This window comes from Hipposideros armiger, unplaced genomic scaffold (genome assembly GCF_001890085.2).
Source record: "Hipposideros armiger isolate ML-2016 unplaced genomic scaffold, ASM189008v1 scaffold_692, whole genome shotgun sequence".
NCBI classification, from domain to species: Eukaryota; Metazoa; Chordata; class Mammalia; order Chiroptera; family Hipposideridae; genus Hipposideros; species Hipposideros armiger.
Window position 1 is genome coordinate 670,939 of NW_017732042.1, and position 4,899 is coordinate 675,837.

The window sequence follows — 4,899 nt, forward strand, 5'->3', positions numbered from 1 at the left end:
AAGAACAAAAGGACAGCAACTTGTCTGTTCCCCTTACCCCAATTCCCCAGCACTGTTCCCAATTCCCCAATAAAAATCTTTAAAAAAAACAAAAAAACACATCATATTATAGTAAGTATGAAGAAACTTTTATAGCACTTTGACATTGCTATGACATCTAAGCACAGGATTTCTCCGGCAATTCATTTTTCTTGTACTTAACAAAAATATCAGTTGGCAACAGACTGCAAAAACTTTACAAAGCTGGTCCTTCATCACAGATAGTTTGAGCAGCACTATTAATATTTCACATTATTAAATGCCAATTCAGTCATCTGTTGTCCTGAAGTTATCAAAGCACTCTTGCCCTTGCTATTCTATGACTTCCGTTTTGAAAGCAATTTGAGAAACCAATCTAATGGAAAGAGTACCAAATCAGAAGTCAAAAGACCTCACTGCTTATCTGCAAAGAGCCAACTAACTAGCTGGAAACCCTGGGTGAGTCTGAGTATCTTCTCTCCTCTGCAAAATAAAGGCAGCCCACTAATATCAGTGTTTGTCAACATTATTATTATTATTATTATTATTATGGTTATTTCTTAAAGTAATACTTTCTTCAAGTATGGTCTGTAGACAAGCTACATCAGAATCCCCAGCTTTGGGCCGGCCCAGTGGCTCCATTGGTTAAGAGCTCGCTCAAGAGTGCAAGCTCTGAGCAACAGCAGTTCGATGCCCGCCCAAGCTGAGCTGCCACAGAGCTGCCAACAGGTGGCAGAATGGCTCAGCTTAAAAAAAAAAAAAGAGAGAATCCACAGCTTCATTCCCAAACACTGATTCTATAAGTCTGGGCTAAGAGCAGGGGTGGCCAGTTAGCTCAGTTGGTTAGAGCATGGTGCTGGTTACACCAAGGTTGCCGGTTCAATTCCGCATGAGCCACATGAGCTGCGCCCTCCTAAAATAAATAAATAAATAAAATAAAATAAAAATACACATGCACTATAAGTCTGGGCTAAGAAATAGGAATCTGTATTTTTATAAGCACCCAGGAGATTCTGACACACACTAAAATTTGAGATCCACTGCAATAATATATAATCTTACTAATGCCTTTAAGAATATAAAAAGGTGGGCCAGCCGAGTGGCGCGTTGGTTAGGAAGTGGCTTGGGATGCCAGTGAGCCCCAGTTTGGATCCCACATATTATGGCCAGTGACACTGCCCTCTACAGCTAAGATGCTGAACAACAGCTCGACCTGGAGCTCGGCTGCCATGGGTCGCCGGCGACGGTGTAGGCTGCAGCCTCTGCCGCAGTGGGTTGCCATAAGCTACCGTGTGTAGCCAGCAGCCAGCGTGAGTGGCCGTCCAGAGGCCAGCGGCTGATCTGCCTCACCCTGCCCGGGAAGAGCGCAACGATGGTGCCAACTTGGGTCAGTGAAGCTACGTCCTCCACAACTAGACTGAAGAACAAAAGTTCTTCATCAACTTGTCTGTTCCCCTTCCCCCGAATCCCCAGCACTGTTCCCCTCCCCCAATTCCCCAATAAAAATCTTTAAAAAAAAAAGGAATATAAAAAGGTCACCATTTGTATGTAATCCCTGATAAAGAAATTATTTTAGGAAAATAAGAAAATACTTTTAAATAAGTATATTAAAAGAGAAAGCATATTTTAATATGCCTATAATATTTATAATATACAACAAATTTCAACTTTTCCTTATTTTAAAAAACACTTTAGTTTCAAAGATCAAACGTATATATTAAAATACACGTAAACATTTAACTACATGCTATGGCATCAAAAACTGCTTTTCTGACATGATATTCAGAACTCCTGAATTTTGTACCAAACAAAACACATGGCTTATTTTTATGTTTGTTGTTTCTAAAAAGATGAGACAAGGAGACAAGGCTACTATTTGCAAGTATTTTCACAAATAACAGTGCAGGTGTGGAAGGCCTGTATCTCAAATAAAAACTAAATTAGACATAACTGTCAATATATTTTCATTTTCAATATTAGTTTCGGTTGTACGAGACATGTTGATGTTGTAAGAAAATTTTTATCAAACAAATACAATTTAGGAATCTGATGAAGATCAACTGGAAGTAAAGTTGCAGGACTATCATTTTGATTGTCCCCCATTCATTGGCTTGTTCACTGTGACTATTCATCAAGCTGCTGGTCTGCAACTATGTCAACAGTCCAGAGAGCCAGGAAACACTGGGCTAGACCAATGGGCATGGCGTAATGATTCAGAGTCACCTGGAGCCCTGGGTCCAACCACATGGTGAGGGTGGTAGGGAATGTGGAGTGCCCAATTGGTTCTCTGGGAATATTCTGGCATGCCCCTCCCCACCTGCTCCATGGGTAAGGTAACCTTCAGCTCTGACATAGAAGGATTATGCAAACTCTTCCATCAGTATAGGATAAAATAACCAAACAGAGTACCTGAATCTAGACATGCCCAAAAGGTAGAAAATAGAGGTAGACAAACGTGAGAGAACCTGAGATGAAGAATTTTCCACTGTGGACTGGGCCAGTCCTAGTCCATGTGGTGATTCCTGCCCACCCCCATGGCCCCTGCACAAAATCTTTGCCCCCTACTCCTCTTCACTTCCTCAAAATCCAAATTGCTCAAACAATGACTGCTCATCTGCAAAATCAATTCCTCCCTCTTACAGAACCATCCTTGACGAAGAATTCCTCAAACTGGCTGAACTTCGGCTGACCCACTCACGCTAAAGCCCTAGAAATCATTCCACCCTTTCCCCCCAAATTAGAAAGCTCCTTTTGTCCAGCATTTTCGAATAAAGGTCATGCTCTAGTGAATCTTCTTCCACACCATGTAAAATACTAATTTAGCCTGGTATCATTAATTGGCTACAGACCCACTGACTCAAGACCTAGGAAAAGGCTGGGAGTCGATAGAGGCTTAGTTATTTCTCAAGCAGACATCTTCATCATTATGAAAGTAAAAAAAAAAAAAAAAATACGGTTAGATTCGAAGAAAATGCTGGAGGAACAACAGACTTTCCTGTGTATTTTAGGATAAAATATATTGATTCCTCTGCTTAAGTGTGCGTGCATGTGACAGATTTTTCCAAAGCAAAAAAAGAGTAAAACAAGCGGAGGATAGGGTGGGAGAGGAGGACTTTGCATTGACTCAAAGAAAGCTTTTTTTCCCCCAAGTCTTTTAACATAATCCAGCAGTTGCATATAAACAATGGTGCTGATTACTAACAAATTACATTTAACCACCCAGAGGCCAGCAGAGCCCCAGTTGGCCAAACTTCCTGAGTTTCAGGATGACTAGGCAGCATTTCTTTCAAAAGAATCAAGACAGTTAAAATGGTTCAGCAAATCACTCTGGCTCCAAGTAGTTCAAATGAGGCTGCGGTTCCTCTGCTCTTAGAACTGGCCTGGTGGAAACAAATGGCTCTCCCAGGGAGCCCTGACCACTCCACAAGTGACAGATAATGAAATTATATTTTTATAGGCAATTCTAGGAAAGGCATATGAACATTAAAATCGGAGATATAGGCTTAACCTGTAGCATTGGAGAGGAGCAGATTTTAAAAGTCAAGAACACTTTGCTCAAGGAAGTTTTTTAAAAGTTCAAATTCAGCTCCTTGGTGGTAGCTGCTGATAAAGGCTGCTGTGAGCAAGAAGGTTTTCCTGTATCTTTTTGTAGGAGAAGACAATGGAGAAATTACCAGAACAAGGTCACTTCCCATTAAAAAAAAAAGTTAGCAGCCTTAACAGATAAAAACCTGTATAGGTCATAACTCCATGAAATCAGCAGCCTGGTGAGAACTCTTCAAGAATCCTGTAGGAAATTAAGTGTGGATTAGAGTAATTAAATGTACAGTCACCTTGAGAGCAACTTCTGTTCCTAAAGACTACAGCCCTTTCTGTGAAACGTATCATACAAAACTTACGAAGTGAATTTGCCAGGCACCACAGCCTTTCCACTTTTCACATCAGGTCTGCAAACACTATGATCTAAAAAGAACAGAGCAGGGATTTAGGGGAAGGAATTAAAAAACTACAGCTTATCTGAGAAAGCCACTCCATTCTCTAGTCTTTGCAAAAGTTCATGTGCTCATATAACTGTAATATACCTAGGCGTTCCCAAAAATTACATACATTTCCTCAATAGAGCTGTAGGAAAAAATATAATTACAGGGTAAAGGCCAAACACCGTCTCTTCTGAATGCTTAAATAGCCAATTATGTGTCTTAATACGTTAATTCTATAGAGAGCAAGAGACTATTACAGGAAAGTTGAATAAGACATCTTAAAAAAAGGTACCCTGGGGCCTACGTCCATTCAACTGACAGTAAAATCATCCCTCAAAGAAGCAGTTTTATGCAACATCTAGTATTTTAATTTCCCAGCTGCCAACAGAAATATATAAGGAACAGAAATTAAACTAATTATGTCAGCAGCTCAATGAACAAAATTTTAATTGCATTACACACTAGTTAGACATTTGAGGAACAATACAAAGGCCCTTAAGGGTAGAAGTTCTTTAGAACATAAATGATTCCCAATCAATACAGCAGAAGTTAGTCTGGGCAATAAACAGATTCATGGTTTACATGGAAAAATTCAACCAACATCATAATTCAATATAAAATAAACATAGTTTAAGAAACGAATCTTAGGAATAGCTTAAATCACTGCGTGATTTACATATGCTGTATCATTAATAGGTCCTTTAAGCCAGTATTGTACTAATCAGCTTTTTTAACATCCTGCCCACAAAAGAGCCTATTCATTTAGCTGGGAGACAGGTGTTAGCAACCAGCAACCTTTTTAGCCTCCAGTTCCAGGGGCCTGGCTGGCCTTTGATAATTGTGGCATGATTGGCAAGTAGAAAGGAAAGGCAATTGGAAACAGGGCAAAGGAGGCGGGGGG

General features: G+C 40.1%; 1 protein-coding gene across 2 annotated transcripts in view; it reads right to left on the reverse strand.

The window, feature by feature from the left end:
• Nucleotides 1-4,899, reverse strand: part of RFFL (ring finger and FYVE like domain containing E3 ubiquitin protein ligase) — a 78,479-nt gene that overhangs the window by 68,106 nt on the left and 5,474 nt on the right. The window contains exon 1 of one of the 2 annotated variants that reach the window (XM_019626867.1): nt 3,918-3,981. The exons of the other annotated variant lie outside the window; for it this stretch is intronic. The gene's annotated coding sequence lies outside the window, so the exon portion shown is untranslated. Of the gene's footprint in view, nt 1-3,917; nt 3,982-4,899 lie in introns of those variants that run through there. 2 annotated transcript variants of the gene reach the window in all.